This window comes from Lolium rigidum, chromosome 1 (assembly GCF_022539505.1).
Source record: "Lolium rigidum isolate FL_2022 chromosome 1, APGP_CSIRO_Lrig_0.1, whole genome shotgun sequence".
In the NCBI taxonomy this organism is placed as follows: Eukaryota; Viridiplantae; Streptophyta; class Magnoliopsida; order Poales; family Poaceae; genus Lolium; species Lolium rigidum.
This window is the reverse complement of record NC_061508.1, coordinates 334,667,734-334,687,773: the sequence shown is the minus strand read 5'-3', so window position 1 is coordinate 334,687,773 and position 20,040 is coordinate 334,667,734.

Here is a 20,040-nt window from a genome sequence, read left to right as displayed (position 1 = left end):
GCTATGTTTGATGGATTTCTTTGTTCCATTAACTTTCAGTAGCTTTGAGCAATGTCCAGAAGTGTTAAGAATGATTGTTTCACCTCTGAATATGTGAATTTTTTATTATGCACTAACCCTCTAATGAGTTTGTTTTGAGTTTGGTGTGGAGGAAGTTTTCAAGGGTCAAGAGAGGAGGATGATATAATATGATCAAGAAGAGTGAAAAGTCTAAGCTTGGGGATGCCCCCGTGGTTCATCCCTGCATATTTCAAGAAGACTCAAGCATCTAAGCTTGGGGATGCCCAAGGCATCCCCTTCTTCATCGACAACTTACCAGGTCACCTCTAGTGAAACTATAATTTTATTCCGTCACATCTTATGTACTTTACTTGGAGCGTCCGTGTGCTTTTATTTCTGTTTTGTTATTTTCATTCTCTGAATAAATTCATGCTTGTGTGGGAGAGAGACACGCTCCGCTCGTTCATATGAACAATGGTGTTCTTCGCTTTACTTTTAATGTTCATGGCGAAGGTTGAAACTGCTTCGTTCATTGTTATATGGTTGGAAACAGAAAATGCTTCATGTGGTAATTGGTATAATGTCTTGAATAATTTGATACTTGGCAATTGTTGTGCTCATATAGATCATGTTTAAGCTCTTGCATCATGTACTTTGCACCTATTAATGAAGAACTACATAGAGCTTGTTAAAATTTGGTTTGCATGATTGGTTTCTCTAGAGTCTAGATATTTTCTGGTTAAGGTGTTTGAACAACAAGGAGACAGCATAGAGTCTTATAATGCTTGCAATATGTTCTTATGTAAGTTTTGTTGTACCATTTTATACTTGAGTTTGCTTCAAACAACCTTGCTAGCCTAGCCTTGTATTGAGAGGAATTTTTCTCGTGCATCCAAATCCTTGAGCCAAAAACTATGCCAGTTGTGTCCACCATACCTACCTACTACATGGTATTTCTCTGCCATTCCAAAGTAAATTACTTGAGTGCTACCTTTAAAATTCTATTCTTTGTCTTTGCAATATATAGCTCATGGGAAAATAGCCTTAAAAACTATTGTGGTGAAGAATATGTACTTATGTATCTTATTTCTTAATAAGTTGCTTGTTGAGCGGTAACCATGTTTCTGGGGACGCCACCAACTATTACACCTTTGTTGAATATCATGTGAGATGCTATGCATGTTCGTCTTGTCTGAAGTAACGGTGATTTATCATGATCAAATGGTTTGAGTATGCATATTGTTAGAGAAGAACATTGAGCCGCTAACTAAAACCATGAATAATGGTGGAAGTTTCAGTTTGGACATTAATCCTCAATCTCTTATGAGAATATTACCTGTTGTTGAATGCTTATGCATTAAAGATGAGTCCATTATCTGTTGTCTATGTTGTCCCGGTATGGATGTCTAAGTTGAGAATAATCAAAAACGAGAAATCAAATGCGATCTTTCTCCTTAGACCTTTGTACAGGCGGCATAGAGGTACCCCTTTGTGACACTTGGTTGAAACATATGTTATGCAATGATAATCCATGTAAATCCAAGCTAATTAGGACAGGGTGCGAGCACTATTGGTAATCTATGCATGAGGCTTGCAACTTATAGGATATCTTATACATAACACATATGATTTATTACTATCGTTGACAAAATTGTTTCTATGTTTTCGAAATGAAAAGATCTAGCACAAAAATAGTAATCCATGCTTCCCTTTGCGAAGGGCCTATCTTTTACTTTATTGTTGAGTCAGTTTACCTACTTTTTTCTATCTTAGAAGCAAACACTTGTGTGAACTGTGTGCATTGATTCTTACATGTTTACCTATTGCACTTGTTATATTACTTTGTGTTGACAATTATCCATGAGATAAACATGTTGAAGTTGAAAGCAAATGCTGAAACTTATATCTTCCTTTGTGTTGCTTCAAAGCTTTCTACTAAGAATTTATTGCTTTATGAGTTAACTCTTATGCAAGTCTTATTGATGCTTGTCTTGAAAGTACTATTCATGAAAAGTCTTTGCTATATGATTCAGTTGTTTATTCATTGTCTTTACCATTGCTTCGAATCGCTGCATTCATCTCATATGCTTTACAATAGCATTGATCAAGATTATGATAGCATGTCACTTCAGAAATTATCCTTGTTATCGTTTACCTACTCGAGGGCGAGTAGGAACTAAGCTTGGGGATGCTTGATGCGTTCAAACATATCTATAATTTCTTATGTTCCATGCTACTTTTATGATGATACTCACATGTTTTATACACACTTTATGTCATTATTATGCATTTTCCGGCACTAACCTATTAACGAGATGCCGAAGAGCCAGTTCCTGTTTTCTGCTGTTTTTGGTTTCAGAAATCCTAGAAAGGAAATATTCTCGGAATCGGATGAAATCAACGCCCAATATCTTATTTTTCCCGGAAGCTTCCAGAGCACCGAAGAGGGGCCAGGGGGGAGCCAGGGGGGCCCCACCCCACAAGGTGGCGCGGCCAGGGGGGGCGCCCCCCTATGGTGCGGCTCCACCAGGGCCCTTCCGACTCCGCCTCTTCGCCTATTTAAGCCTTCGTGACCTAAAACTTCGACACCAATTGATGAAACTCCAGAAAGACTCCAGGGACGCCGCCGCCATCGCGAAACTCCGTTTCGGGGGACAGAAGTCTCTGTTCCGGCACCCTGCCGGGACGGGGAATTGCCCCCGGAGTCATCTCCATCGACACCACCGCCATCTTCATCGCCGTTGCTATCTCCTATGATGAGGAGGGAGTAGTTCTCCCCCGAGGCTGAGGGCTCTACCGTAGCTATGTGGTTCATCTCTCTCTTTGTGATCTAGTTGAATATCATCTATGTGCTACTCTAGTGATGTTATTAAAGTACTCTATTCCTCCTCCATGATGTAATGTTGACAGTGTGTGCATCATGTAGTATTTGGTATAGGTTATGATTGTAATCTCTTGTAGATTATGGAGTTAACTATTACTATGATAGTATTGTTGCGATCTATTCCCCCTTTCATAGCCTGACGGTGACGGTGTGCATGCTATGTTAGTACTTGGTCTAAATTGCAATGGTCTATCATGCACTCTAAAGGTTACTTAAATATGAATTTCGAATGTTGTGGAGCTTTTTTACTCCGGCTTGAGGGAGCTCTTGTAGCCCTACACAATGAATGGTATTTGTTATCCAACAAGAGAGTGTAGAGTAGTTTCAGTTATGTGATCAATGTTGAGAGTGTCCACTAGTGAAAGTAGGATCCCTAGGCCTTATTTCCGAACATCGAAACTCCGTTTACTTACTGTTCTGTTGCATGTTAACTCGCTGCCATATTTTATTCAGATTGCTATTACCACTCATATACATCAATATCACTTGTATTTCACTATCTCTTCGCCGAACTAGTGCACCTATACATCTGACAAGTGTATTGGGTGTGTTGGGGACACAAGAGACTTCTTGTATCGTGATTGCAGGGTTGCTTGAGAGGGATATCTTTGACCTCTTCCTCCCTGAGTTCGATAAACCTTGGGTGATTCACTTAAGAGAAACTTGCTGCTGTTCTACAAACCTCTTCTCTTGGAGGCCCAACACTGTCTACAGGAATAGAAGCGTGCGTAAACATCAGTCGCCAACGCGTCGGCCTCTCCCGCCAACTCATCCGCCATCGCACCCCATGCCGCCTCCGTTGCCGCCAGCGCCGCCTCCCGCTACTCACGCTCCTCCGCCACCTGCCGCTGCTGACGCTCCACTACCTCCCGCCACCACTCCTCGATCACCACTCGCCGTTGACGGTATTGGAGCTCTCTCTCCATGTGCTGGCACTGACGCTCTGCACACCACCGCTTGACCATCTCCTCCGTCCGGCACCGCCACGCCTCTTCCTGTGTGGTGGCGTCCATCGCCGTAATGCTGTCCGCTAGAAGCGGCGGGAATAAAGCGCGGGAAGAGGCCAGAAGCGGCGGGAAGAAAGCGCGGGAACGCGCGGTGGCGTGCGAACGCCGGTGACGCATGGAGGCTGTGCAGCACCGACGAGACGTCTCGCCTGCCCCTCCATCGCAATTAAGGTAAAACTGCGACACTTCGGTCGTGTGTCACTGCTCGCCAATAACTTCCGTCGTGAGGTAGGCGACGGTTAGGTCCAAACTTGAATGTGCCGCTGACGCGTCGGTCCCGCCACTACCCGCCTTGCTTTTCGTTGTGTCCGGCGTGCCCGGAGCGTCCCCTGTGGCCCGGGGACGGACTCGGAGCGCCGAACACCGTATCGGAGCGCGCCGGACAAAAGGAGACTTTGGGGGACGCGGCTGGGAATGTTTTTTTATCCGGCGCGCCCCAAATACCTTTGGGGGACGGTTTGGGGGACACGACTGGAGATGCGGACGATGTGGATAGCCTGCATGGCATAGTTGGAACAATGAGAAAAATGTTGGCGGCACACTCCCTTTGTTCTGAAATACTCTGCATTCTAGGTTTAAAATTTGTTCTCAAATACTTTAGATTCTAACTTAATCAATAAAAATACGGAAAACGAAGTGTCTCCTTTATCTATTGGATGTCACTATTTTCAACGTAACTTTGATTGGATGTTACCAATAGTACTAATAAATACACTACTAATTTGTCTGCTTTTTCTAGAATGTAGACTAAGACTAGTCACAATGGGAAGTATCATACACTAGTATCATGTACATGATACTAGTTTATGATACTACCTCCACAATGCATAGTTATTATAATATGGTATCATACTTATGTCATATTTAATGTTTTGTAGAATCTCAATGCAAATGTGTGTACATGATGTATTTGTCATGAAGTTTTCTGGGTTTATGTGTCATGATACGGTATCATATTATGATACTACTCTCATCTCTCACCTCATTAATTGATGTGACACATTAGATTTTTGCCAACATGGCATGTATGATACTACTACTTATGATACTCCCATTGGGGCTAGTCTAAAAGAGAAAAGATGGAGTATGCATGTGACAATCTAAGATCACACAAATGGACGGACAGATGAATACAATCAGACGGAGATAAATACGCGACAATGTGGATAACTTGCATGACAAGATAGATAACTTAAATAATCTCTTAACGAGATTTTACTTTATAAGAGATATTAAATAAATTGGATAACATACTACTTCTCTCTGTTTGGGTTTACAAGTCTGGAGGGAAAGTTTGCTAATAGACTGGGGCTGATTAACAGCAGCTGGCCTCGGGGACGTTAGTCATTCTATTAATTGCAGCTACAATCACTCCATGTAAACACTCCAAATTCTCTCCCTTTAGATCTTGTGAGAAATAATTAGGCTGATCATAGTGGGAAGTAACTTGGACTAGTAACATGTGCTATGTTACTAGTCTAGGTTACTATTTTCATATATTGTAGACTCATCTTTTATTGGGGTGTAGAATGTTATGTTAACATAGCTAGTTACTATTTCGTTATTTATTTATTGGCATGTCATGTCACCAAAACTTTTTGAGATATACGTATGATGTTATCGGCCCCCTCCCCAATCCCCATATTAGGATGCATATTAGTCTTGGTTAAAGTCAAATTTTATAAACTTCAAACAAATGTACAGAATTTTTTATCAACATCTACAACATTAACTCAATATTTTTAGAACCATTATGAAATATATTTTCATATTTTATACATTTGGTATTATAAAAGTTTATATATTTGTATATATTGTTAAATAAACATTATGAAGTTTGACTTTAACCAAAACTAATATGCATCCTAAATTGGGGAGGAGGGAGTTCTAGCTAGTATGTTAGGGCATCTAAAACGCGGCGACCCATTCCATGCCCGCACGTTCGGATGGGTCAAAGCGGACAAAAACCCGGCCCAACGCACGGACCTATCCCTAAAACGGATGGCCGCGTCGTCCGGGACGACTCAAAGCCGGCCCAAATCTGGGCCGCGTTTGCGTGGCCACGGACACGGATGGCAGTCCTCTCGCGTCCTCCCCTTGTTCTCCCCTGGCCCGCCTGTCTACCTCCCAAAACACAGCCCCCTCGCGCACATCTCCCACCGCTCTGACGCCACCCCAGGACCGGCGATTTGGGAGGGCTGTCGACGCCAGGCACCGTCGTTGAGACGCCGGCAAGCGGTGCGGAAGCATAGGGCACGGCTCCTCGCTGCTTTCGCGGCCTCGTAGTAGAATCGGAGGACGCCGTCGCCGACGTTGTTGTCCTCTTGCTGTCACGAGACCTCCCGCCATCAGCAGCTTCGCCGTTGCCGCCAGAGGTGAGCTCTCGTGCACCGTGTTTCCAGGCCGCAAGTTGGTCGGGACGGCCATTGCCTGCAGGTCCCTACGGACGCATTGGATGGCCTCCGCCTGCGAGGTGTTTGATGAAATGTGCGATCTAAAATTTGTCCTATTTCATCTGTAGATCATGAACAACGACGACGAGTACTTCTTCAACAACTTCATCGACACGTCGTCAGACGAGGAGTCCAGCGACGACTTTCTCAGGGAGGCTGCGCTGATCTTCCACGAGCACAATGTCTTGCAGATCCCCGTGTACCGGGCATCCTTGCCGGGGCGCATGGTATCTATCCACCTTGGGCTACACTCGTGAAGACAATTCGGCGTCCCAACTCAGAGCATAAGGCAAGGTTTTCCAAAGAGCAAGAGGCAGCCCGGAAAGATGTCGAGCGGGCGTTTGGCATCCTTCAAGCTCGTTGGGCTATCGTTAGATACCCTGCTAGAGCTTGGAGTGTGCAGACTCTGTGGGAGGTGATGACCGCTTGTGTAATCATGCATAACATGATTGTTGAGGTAGAGCGGGATGATTCACTCTTTGATAATGAGTGGGATGGCCAAGAAGAGTTGGTCACTCCTCAAGGTGGTCCGGCATCATTCCAAGATATCCTCCATGTGCACCACGAAATTCGGGATCTAGCTGTACACAACCAGCTCCATGCTGATTTGGTCGAGCTCATGTGGGCGCATGTTGGCAACAATGCTACCAACAACAATGAAGGAAATCCCGAAGAAAACAATACATAGGGCATTTGTATCATTTTACATTTTATTTAAATAATACTTTATCATTGAATACGTGAACAATAAACTTATGTAATAAATCTTAAGCATTTAAACTTATATATGTTTTTTATGATTTTTATGCTTTTATAATGAATTTAGAGCAACTCCAATAGTATAGCCGGTTGTTGGCTATAAGCAAGATGCCATGTCATCTATGATCAATATGTAACCAACAAGTACAATAGTTGTTATAAGAATGTACTACCTCCGTCCCGATTTATAGGTCTTGCATGTATCTCTAGATTATTAATATAACTAACATGACATAATATATATACTAAAAAATATATATCATTAGAAAGTTCAGGTATAATTTTTATATTGTAAAACTTATATTACATTGGTCAAATTTACAATATTGGAATACGCGTAGACCCTGTAAATCGGGACGGAGGGAGTACTACTTTTTCAATGGATGGCCCACATTTCATTCACACATTTTGCCTAGGAGCACGTGCTAGAGCCAGCTCTTGTATAAAAGCTCACTTACATTCTCTCTCCTCTTCTCTCTCCTCCAACTAGACATAAATATATTATTTTATTCTTTGTAGCCAGCTGACTAGACCTTATTGTACTTGCTCTTAGGCAAATAGCAACTTCTATGGCCGCGACCCAAATCTGACCACGTTGGACGCATCGCGCAATCTAAATGGACACGCGGACGCGGGGCTCCGTCCGCGTGTCCGCGTGGCCACCAAACGGTCCAAAACGGATGGCCAGTGGCATCCGTTTGGATCGGCGCGTTGGAGATGCTCTTACTCACAGTATGAGTAATCTTATGGTCAATTGGTCATACGCCCTTGTCAAATACGCCATCCGTGCTATATATTACCTCCGTTTCAAGAAATAAGGCGTCCTCGTTTTACGAATTTTTTGTTTGACTAAGAATTACTTCAAATAGATAAAGATTGTTTGAATGAAATTAGTATCATTCAAAAGTGTTTTTTAATACGAATTCAACGATACTATATACATACTTCGCAAGTGTATTTAATCAAGATTTTGTGTAGTACTACCTCCGATTCAAGGAATAAGGCGTCCTCGTTTTACGTATTTTTCGTTTGACTAAGAATTACTTTAAATATATTAAGACTGTTTGTATGAAATTAACATCATTAGAAAGTGTTTTTCAATACGAATCCAACGATACTAATTACATATAATATAACCAAGATTTTGTTGCTTAATTTTTATGGTCAAAGTTTGCCCTGGAATACGCGTGCGCCTTAGCTTAGTACGTAGTAGTAATGGCATGACAAGCCCGCAACTTCCGATGAGAAATAATTGAAGGAGGCTCAACGTCTCCCTGTTGGGAAATGTAAAGCTCTGCATGCACGTACTCCAAAAGGAGACATCCCAATCGTTTAGTCCCTTCAGATTCCACCCAACCATTTATCTCTGCTGTTACCAATGCCACGAAACGCGTGCGCGCAGGGAAGCCTCTGGAATATGGAGGTCCGAGGATATTTAAAGGGTCGCGTATGCAGCACCTCAAGTCGTCTTCATCAGAAGTTAGAACACCTACTCAACTTCTCATCGACCATGTCGAGCGATGGTGGACCAACGGTCGCTGTGAAGCTGTTCATCGACAAGGAGAAGAAGAGGGTGCTGTATGCAGAGTCCGACAAAGATTTCGTCGACATCCTCTTCAGTTTCCTCACCGTGCCCCTTGGCACGATCGTTCGTCTATTCGACAAGCAGTCTCAGGTTGGGTGCCTTGATGAATTGTACCGCAGCGTGGAGAGTATCAGCGAAGATCACTTCCAAAGCAAGGCGTGCAGGGCGATGCTTCTTAGGCCCGTCAATGCTGCAGCTATCCATTGCCAACGGCTCAAAGTTCAAGTTGACGACAGCAACCCTGTGTATCATTGCAAGAACGCCAGTTGCGGCTATTCAGTATTTAGCTCAGTCCCAGATGCTGTTTGCAAATGTGGAAATATCGTTCAATACATCGGGCAGTGGAACATGCATGCAGCAGATGCTCCCAGTGTTGGAGACAGTACGGTGGATGGTGTTTTTGTCATTAGTGGCTCCAAGTTCATCATAACTGATGATCTCAAAGTTGCTCCTGCTTCCACAAGGGTCATGTTTTCCCTCATCGACCAGTTTGGGATGCCGGGAAATGGGAATATCGAGGAGAAGGTGCTCAACCTCAACTCTGGCGAGGTCTTTCTCTATACACATTCACATTGCACTGCAAATCTTATTTCTAGCTTGTACTAAACAGTTGCATTGCTTTTCTTTCAGATAATTAGCTTGCTTAGGAGAGCACTGCTGACAAAGCAGCCTTTAACTGGATTGTATTTCGATGTTCCCATTGGGCCGAATGGTACAAATCTTTCTGAAAATATGTTCACAAAAATAGCAGTTGAGTCTGATTCGAAGTTAAAAGCAATGAAGATTAGGCTTGTTCAGACAAAGGATGGTTCATCGGTGCTGTATGCTGAAGTTGGGCAAGATTTCGTGGATCTTGCCTTTGGACTCCTTAGCATTCCAGTTGGAGCTATGATGAAGAATTTTAGTCAGTTGCCCCATAACGGTTGCATGGATAATATTTACAAGAGCATAGGTGCAAGTGTAAAACAAGAATGTCAAAGCGTACTCTTATTCCCAAAGCTGCCGCATTATTTTGGGTGCAGGAGTAATGTACTGCAAGTAGAAGAATTAGACCGAAAGATACACAAATTGGGACCCCGAAAATTGTACGAGATGAATCCCAGATCCCCTACAGATTATCAGATTAGAGCTTATATCAAGGATAACCCCGTAAACTTCATGGTGACCAACAATCTCCACATCCTTCCATTATCCTTGACCAACACCATCCAACTCATGCATGCATCCAAGATTCCGCTGGAGAAGCTTGTGGATAAAGAACTCACTCTCGACAAAACCCAGGTAATTTTCAACTCATGATAAACTAGCATGCTTCAAATGGAGTTGAGTATATGTAGATATATATCACTGGATCTAACCAATGATTCCTATGTATACTCACTGTTTTTGTTGTCCTACGCTACAGGTTATGAAGCTTGTCGGAGCTGCTTTTGTGACGCGTGAAGCACTCAGCTGCGTGCTTGTGCACTCAGCGAAGTAGTGGCAATAGCTAAATTAAGTCTACGCTGATCTGAAGCCCGAAGAAATTGAAGATGCGAAGATATGTTACTGGAAGTTTACATTCTCAATGTTTACCATTTGAAAAACTATTTCATATCTGTTGTCCATGTTCATCATGTCGGAGGCATGCATCTTGATTCTTGAACTTATTTCTAATTGAAATGAATTTGATCGTCATTTCCGCTCCTAACTAGTACTCCGCTCGGGCTGCTCCATCCGGTAAGTAGGAGTAGTTTCCAATAAACTAGTGTCTGAAATATTGCTGAAGCACCGCTGCTGCAGGAGATAGGTACTCTACCGCTGCTCAAGGTTTACTGTCCTCGGTGCCCCAAGGCGCCAGCATCAGGGCAATGAACTCTTTCTCTTTTCGAACCAGGCAATGTGCACTTCCAAAAAATAATACATCTTGTTTGCACAAAATGACTTCCAGATATGCATAAGTTAAATGTTAGATGATTGATTGGTTTCAAGAATTATTTCCAAAAGATTATTATGTTGGCAATATGTGCCGTGCAAACTTGGCTAGCTTTGCTCCCTCCATCTCTAAAATATCTGCTCAACTTTTTGTGAATACGGATGTATCCATATCTATAACTAAAATATATTATTATATATCCGTATCTAGATAAAATTGAGTATCCATTTTAGAGACAGAGGAAGTACTTAATTTGGCACGTCTACCTAGGTGGTGTGTGCGAATTGTGTTTGGTGTCTGTTTGGAGCCAATAAATTGAGATTGAATCAATTGTTGCGTTCATTGATGAGTACGGATTATTTATACCCCTGGAACAAGTGCCAATGTAAGGAAATTTACATTCGGACGGACACGATGGTTGGACCAAAGCTAACTAGTTAGCTTAAGGTCTAAGCTAATCTACTTATAACTGTCTAGTTAGCTTATGATCTAAGCTAATCTATTTCTAACACTTTCCCTTGGACAACGTCGTTTCTTGAATATCTCTTGTATAATGTTCGGGGATCTTCTTGCAGAGTCTTGAAAGTCTTCTTGCCTATCCATGAGGATGTCCTTGTGAACAACACTGCTTCTTGTAAATTCTATCATCTTTAGAATCTCTCCCCCAAAAACCCTATGGAAAAAATATGAGGAGAGTTGTATTTGATATATTGTTAAACTCCTTTAAACTCTTTGGGAAAAATAAAAAAATACAATATACAATAATTGTTATCTCCTTGAACTCATATGAGGAAAACTTTGATAACGAAAATCTCATTAGTGTGTTTAGAGATCAATTAATATGCTTTATATACTTCCTTTAAAACCCTCGGTGGGGAAATGGGAAGTACGGCATATATCTTGTAAATATTGCAAAGAGTGCAATATGATGCTCCACTGCAAACTCCTTTAAAACACAATGTGAAAAATGTAAGGAGAAAGCGATGTGGCATATCTAAACACTTGTATTTATATTGCCTCTTTAAAAACCTTTTATGATAAATCATTAGGAAAAACTCATTAAGGGAAAAATAGTACAATATATATATATATGATCTAATGATTATCAACGGGTTAATCTGGGAGTTCTACTCCCCTGAATTTTGCAAATCTAAAAGTTATCTCACACCAATTCCATGAAGTTAAATTCAGGAATATGGAAATCTGTGAAAACACTCTGAATAAATCTGTTAGATAGTCACAAGATATGTTTGCAAAGTGTTTATCTCCCTTGTTTGAAAAAAAAACTAATTCAACCCTTGCGCATTTGAGAAATACAAGTGGCATTATTTGATAGATAACAGTGGGTGATCCCATAGAAGGATATGCCAGTGAATATAGTCTTGATATGGCATATCTGGGATCAAATAATTATAGCCAACATAGATTACATGATGGACAAATCTTGATATTCCTAAGGGAATTAATCAAGATCATTTGTGTCTTAAATATATCTGGGCATACTAATCACACCAACCTTTTAGTTGAGGTTTGCACTTTAAAGAAGTTGACAAGAAAACATTCGTATTCGCGATGTAGTTTGTATTGAGATATGGAACAAGAGGTTCAATATCACTTCATCACTACTACAATGTATGAATGAATTTGTATCCCTGTTAGGGATAGTATGACCATATGTATCTTCTATTTGATTTATCCATATTTAATTTCTCCAAAATTTTATGGACATGTAAAGACTGAAAGATATGTATTTTGAAGAAATATATTCAAGTCATAAACTTGGTTAATACTTTGTTCAATCCAAATATCTGTCTTTATATGATTGTAAGAACCTTTCATATATATTGTAGACTTTGATGATAAAAGCATCAATATAAGGTCATGTAGAATCTAATTAGGGATTTTGTTTATGACTACATATAAGCAATCATTATTGTACAAGTAATCCTTCATAAGAAGGAGCTCTTATAGTCAATTGTACCACACAATTTGTGTTTGACTATTTTAAGTCACATGGTGACTTTTGTATTATTACACATATGTTGCGATTTATTTTGGATTTGGATTTATAAGTCTTAAGGACTTTGATATAGATATTCAGATTGAGTGATCCATATGAGTATGTAATCACTACATCCATCAACTGCATGAATAGTTTATTTATATCTTCCAATAATATTAATATCGAAACGTACTTCCACTTATACAAATAGGGTACGTTACATCATATATAATTGATGCCGGGTCTCTGCGTGAACCCTTGTGCCATAAGCCTCGTTGTTTCACCACCTCATTGTTTTTCTTGTTAACAAAAAGTTATTTGTCTTCTAGAGGGAAGATTCTTATGAGGAGTGGGTATTTCGATGGTAAATACATCTCTTGCTGAGCGAGTGATATTCTTATTCAGTTCCCTCCTTCCAGTTAAACCAACATATGAGTGCATTAGGCACTCTGCCATGGACTTTGGTTCAGGGCCCTAAAGGTTTTAGCAATTTTAAGAATAAATAGTTGTCAACAAAATATAGTCTTTATTGTATGATTATGTTGAATTGATAAGATTTGTGAAAATGTGATTAAAATATTTTAAGTCCTCATGATTTCCCATAACAATGGAGTCAAGGTTGTTCGGTGTTCCCGACACCTAAAATTGTGCGTGCATTTGTGTTGGGTTTGGATGATGAGCATCCGATATATGTTATTTAAATTGAGGTTGAACTACATTTACTTGTTGAGGATATAATTTTCTCTGTTTCCTCGGAAGCATGTGAGAATTGTTGAAAGCATTATTTTGAGAGTGGGGACTATCTTCAGGGTGAAAACCTAAAATCTTTGATCGAACGATGAAGGCGTTGGTGCTTTGTTCCCTTCTTGGAGGCATCGCTTTTGGAGAGTCTGAATTCGGTGTTGTCTTGGTGGTGTATGTATTGTTGTTGCTAATGTTAAAATATTATAGCGGGACTTTTATCTTTTAGTTTTATTTTTCTATTTTTTTGGCTATGTGCTTCCGTAATGCTATTAGGGCATTACATTGTTGCAGAGACTGGATGTAATTAGTATCTTTTGATATTAATATGTCCCCTTTATCGAAAAATATGTATCTGAACTCACCACGATATCCATAGGCCCCAAATCGTAAGCCCATATGAGACTCTGGAGTTGTTTCAATCAGATCTACCAAAAGTAGAGGGCACAATCAGAAAGTATGAGAAAATATCAACATCAAAGCAGGTCTTGTGGGGAAAAGAAATGAGATAGCATACGTGCTAAAGATGGGTATGGACAGTGGATTACCATCACAATTTCACCAGAACGAACCTGCTCCCATACATCACATGCAATCCACCTGGAGCATTCAGTCCAATATTCTACAGTACATAAAACTGATAATGCTGCAGTTTTGTTCATGGCATTCTGAAGAGCAATGAACAACAGAGACAGAGCAAGCAGGCTCGTCAGAGACGGCGTCCTCGCACGCACCTTGGCGAAGAGGGCTTCACCCTAGACGGTGTTCCCCTCCACGAGGGCGGCCTCCGCCTTCTCCCGCACCGCGAGCGTGGCTAGCCCAGTGTCCGCGTCGAACTCGGCCGCGCCGAGGAGGTGCTCCAGGAGCCGCGCAGCCGTGCCGCGGCTGGGGACGGAGGCGGCGATGTTGGGACCAGCGCCGCAGAGGCCAAGGCACCCGCACAAGGCCACTACGACGCGCGGTGGGGCGGCGCGAGGCCCCCAAACGTTGCGAGCACCTCCTGCCCACACTGCCTCGCCCTCGCGCACATGCGGTTTGTGCACTCGTGTACATCTCTATCGCAGCCTCCGCCGAAGCTTGCGCCGCAGTGGGACCTCGACGACTTGTTGCACACGGCGGCGGTGGCCGGGGAGTTAAGGCGAGCGAGCAGGAGCGGGAGGCGGCTACTTCTGCTGGGCCATCACTTCTAGCTGCGATGACGCCCCATGATTAGACTGCTCATAGTGGGAGTAACATAGGTAGTAACATCACACATTTCAAGTCATTTTGGTGACATGACATACTAATAAATGAAGAAAAAGAGTGAGGTGGTAACTAGCTATGTTACCATAACATCACACATCTCAAGACAATATGAGTCTACAACATAATTAATGAGACATTGCATGACGCCACATCTAAATTACTACCCACTATGAAGGTGGTAACTTAGACTAGTAACATGGCATATGTTACTAGTCTAAGTTATTCTCCACTATGAGCAGCCTTATGGATGCCAAAGATGATGGCCACGGCCGCTTCTCCTGCTCATCTCTAGGTTTCAACTATGGGGACCGCACGTATGGGCGGCGTCGCGGCGGTGGCGGCAAGAGCTAGTAGCCTAGATAGAGATGAGGAGGGGGGCCCAAAGAAGATGAAAGTCAACACGAAACCAAACCCGACCAAACGTACCAACCTAGCTTCGACAAAACAAATAAACGGGCTAAACATGTTTTACCAAGCGGTAACCCACATCTAGGTGGGCCCAACGAGAGCGACGTGCAGCTCAACCAGAGAAGGTTGGAACATTGGAAGCTTAGAGCTCTTTAGGCTGGTCATAATGGGGAGTAACTTAAACTAGAAACATATGCCATGTTACTAGTCTAGGTTACTACCTTCGTAGTGGGTAGTAACTTATATGTGGTGTTATGCATTGGGTCATTTATAATGTTATAGACTCATTTTACCTTAGAGTGTGTGATGTCATGGTAACATAGCTAGTTACCACTTCACTCTCTTTCTTCATTTATTGACATGTCATGTCACCAAAATGCTTTGAGATGTGTGATGTTACTAGCTATGTTACTTCTACTATGAGCAGTCTTAGAGATACTACCCGGATACTGCACCAATATTAGAGGTGACCAGTCCCCTTTCGGGTAGTAGCTACCTGCAACAGTAATGTCGCTCCTAGGAAGGGACAATCGGTTGCCAAACCGTTACTACTGTACCTGGTACGTAGTAGGCACAGAAAATACTTATGAAAATGTCTCTTCCTCGATTTGGAAAGGCTTTTGGGGTGCAATTTTTTGGTTTGTGTACCTGAACATGATTACATCCATACATTCCTTACCGGACCATTCTTGGTAGTACGATTTTCCTACGACTCAAACAAAATGAAAAGGCTGGAATATTGTCTTCACTCTTATCCTTTTTGAGCGGTATGAAACCATCTTTTGCAATGTTCGAATATACCTATATTGCTCATATACGGGATTAGTCCGCTAATTATGTTGTTCTCTACACCAAAACAACGTTGGAAGATAAATTCCCTTTTATTTAGATATTTACATGCTCTGCAAATATCTAGCAAGATTTTTTTTAAAGAATACTATGTCTCATAAACTTAATCAAAATACAGAATGGTACCCGAATTTACATGCATGCATATAAATATCCTAGTGTACACCTAAGTGGTATTAATGGCCATGTAGTAGATAAGAACTTACTTTACTTTATCTGTACTTTAAATTAGGAAAAAAATAATTAACATGCGAGAACTAAATCCTCAATCCTAAATTTAAAAGAACATATAAACATCTTAAGACAAAATATATTTTGTTTTTCCACAATTATATTGCTAGTAGAAATAATGTGGCTGTTATGTTGGTTATATATGAAAAATAGTAAAAGCTTATATATTTTTGTTTAGTTATGTGTTGTTGGCTATACATTTAACACGTAGTAATTTCCCCATTCATATAACATGCAATGAAACACAATAATATGCACATATCTTATAAATGGTAAACCATAATGTACTTGGATGGATCAAATGACTCTATACATATTTGGTTGATCAATAGAAGAAATTTTGTAAGACTTATTCTTATTTGTTGACGCCTTGATATTCAAAATGGAGTTTCATAACAAATAATCTATGCAAATAGTTAAAAAATGATATTATAACTTAAGTAATAATAAAAAAAAAATGAAAAGTAAGATATCAATGTACAATATATTCCAAACAAATTGTCATGGATTAGTAGGCTTACGCACAATGTGACATATCTAAATCTCAAATGATTAAACCTTTGAGTATATATTCCATCCGTTGTATGTTTTTAATATAAATTTGGTTTTAGGTATCAATACGGTTTCACCATTTGCACAAACATGCATGTTTTGCATGTTTTCATTAACAAGTGGTACAACAAATTATTCAAAATACTTACGAGTAACAATTCTATGTCATAATGTGTGACAAAATTATATTGTGCGATTGAGATGATACTATTTATTTGAATAGGAATGTGGAAGAAAAAATATTGTTGCAACTTTATATATGTTAGCAAATCGCATATTAATGGTTTACCAAAGCATGTCAGTAGAATATAATATTATTTGGCTTAAGAATCATATCAATCACAACTCCAACGATTAATGTTAAAATTTCATGGTACATATGGCATTTATATTTTTTCCATGAAATCGAGTGAAGGGCCCAAGGCTATCTGAGTTGCGGCCATGGCCCCCACTCAAATTTTCAAAATCATATGGAATTTTTAAGAAAAATATTTGAATTCTTTGAGTCTTTCAAGGAAGTTCCCCCACTATAATGTCGTTTTAGTTCTGCCCCTGACTGAACAACAAAAGGTTGCAGCCCAAGAGTAAATTAGAATTGGCAACAGCTTAATTGGTGACCATATTTCATGAAAACCCCATAAAGAACTGTAATTCAAGAAAGGCTAGGAGTTCTTTGAATTTGAAATTAAATCGTACCTTGACAAAGTTCTTAACATACACATTTTTTCAACAAGATTGGAGTGAACTTTATGTATTCGTTTGCACTTAGATATTCTTCACGTATATATCTTGCATGTATTTGATGCAGATTCTTATTCTAACTTTTGAGAAAATGTTTTTTTTAATAAATTGCAATATCCAATACCATGCGTCATGGCTGGATGTGTATCAACTATCAATGCATCGTGTATTTTTTTTTATCATGGTTAAATTATAAATATTGTAAAATTTGAATCAAGTTTGATTGAATTTAGAAGTAACTAGACTTCGCTCAGTAACATTATTTATTCAGTTTCTCTTAATGGTTTATCACTACTCCATTTATGGTTTCTTTCTTGTCAGAGGTGGCACTAATTAGTAATGTTTGTACCAGTTTACCAAGTTACACACCTAAGTTCCCATAAGTCCTTAAGAGCATCTCCACTCGTCCCCCCGACGAGGCCCCGAGCGACGTTTTTTCCATCCGGACGGCGAAATTCGGCCCAGTCGCGCCTCCGGTTCCTCGTTTTCGTCCGGATTTGGCCCTTCATCCATCCGGCGAGCCCAAGCCATCCCCGGCCCCCCGGGGCGCGCTCGGGGACTCCGGACGAAAGATTTTGGCGCGAAACGTCGTGTGGACCCGCGTAGTCGGCGACTGGAAAACCAAATCATGTCGATTTTCCCTCCAATTTGCTTGCATATCCCCATTCCCTCCAATTTTGCTTGCATATCCCCATTTTCTCCCGCCGAAATCCCCCAATCTCCTCGTCTTCCAGCTCCAGTTCCTGGCGGCGCCTTCTCGTCCACCACCACTCTCCTCATCGTGTTCTCGTCCACCACAATGCCGCCGAAGGCGCCGGCGAGGAAGATGCGGGCGAAGAAGACGAAGCCGGCGGGCATGTCGAACGCCGAGTGGGCGGCGGACGAGAAACGGCGCGAGGTGGAAACAAGCGCCAGGGCGGAGAGGGTGAAAAGAGCCGCCGCCAAGAGGACGGCGGCGGCGGCCCGGACGAACAAGCGAGGCTGATCAGCATGGCCTTTAGCGGCGGCGGCAGCATGTTCCCCGGCCAATGGCCGACGCAAGGTACAACCAGTTCCCCGTCGTCCTTCTCCCCTTCGCTGTACTCGCTGTCGCCGACTGCCGTGTTCCAAGAGGGCGCCCACGTCCAACCGCCCAGGTCCACGACGTCGCCGCCCGAGCTTGACGTCGGCGGCGGCGGCCTGTTCGAGGACACCTCGCCGGCCCTGCGACGAGGGCCGCTACCGTTCGGCGCGATGGCGGCTGCTTCGACGTCCACTGCCGCTGCTTCCTCGTCGCCCGCCGCAGCCGCTTCGGCCGCGTGTGAGGGAACTGGTCCGTCGGACACCGCCGTGCCGGCCGGGACTGCCGACGAGCCTGTGTCCGTGTAATTTCCGATCGCCGATCTGTGGCTGATCCTTTTGCTCCTTTTGCCGATCAACTGGCCGTACTTGTAGCGCGGGACGACGATTTATTTGAATTTAAACTCTATCCGCCGAACTCCGGGTGGACGACTGGAAATACGGTACTCCCCAGGCCAAAAACTTCATCCATCCGGCGCTAAATAACGCCGGATTTCGGCCTGGAGAGCCCCAACGGCTGGGGATGCTCTAACTAAAACATGGATGTGTTGTCTTGTGGCACAGTGTCACATGCGCAATGCAAGGCAACATCATCACATTACAGGTGGGCCAGATCCCAATATGTGGTGAAGGACTTATCCCTAACAAAAAGAAAAAGGTAACCAACAAGTAAATGGTGAGCAAGAAGAACACATTCTTGGGTGAAGATCTGCAACAAAGCTCCGAGGTTATGATCAATGATCTGTTGTTTTCTATTGTTCTGTTTATTTCTTACCTATTCTAATAGGGCTACTACCTCCGTTCTCTAAAATAAGACGTATAAATCTATCCAAAAGTCAAACGATGTGAACTTCGACCATTTTATAAAAAAGAACTATGAACTGTTACCATGGCAAATCAATGCCATTAGTTACATCATGATATGCGTTTTTATATTATATCAATATAGTGTCAAAGTTCTCAATAGGTATTTTGGTAAGCTTGGTCAAACTTTACATTGTTTGACTTTAGGAAAAAATTATACACCTTCTTTTACGGAACTGAGGTAGTATATTGGTAGGAACACTTGTTACGGTTCCAATGAGTTCTTTACGATTTTTGACATGTATTACCTACTTTTGGATGTTGTAAACTTCTAATATCATTTGGCCTAGTAGGCTAGTACATAAAATTTGTTTTGTTTCCTCAAGGATCGATGCATTGGAAACTACTTATCTTTCCATTTCCTATTCAAGAACATTTACACTGAAGTCGCTTTCCTCATTTCTGTCCTCTAATGTCCGTTTCGCCTGTTAGGTTGTTCGTTTTGCATAGTGCATCAAGATTTGTATCATGTTGCATAAGTTCCACCTTTAGAGATTCAACTTGAAGGAACTATTCTCACAGTTGTGTCGACCATAGGTTGATCTTCAGCAAGCGAGTACCAGCGTGATTTCACTATCAAGTCTATTTTCCCTCTTTTTTTTGCAAGAAAAGAAAGAACAGTTGTGCCTCCAAGCCAGTGAGTTCCCTCTTTTTGAAGAAAAGAAAGAATAGTTGTGCGATGTGCCTCTCAAGCCAGTGAGTTCCCTCTTTTTGCAAGAAAAGAAAGAATAGTTGTGCGATGTGC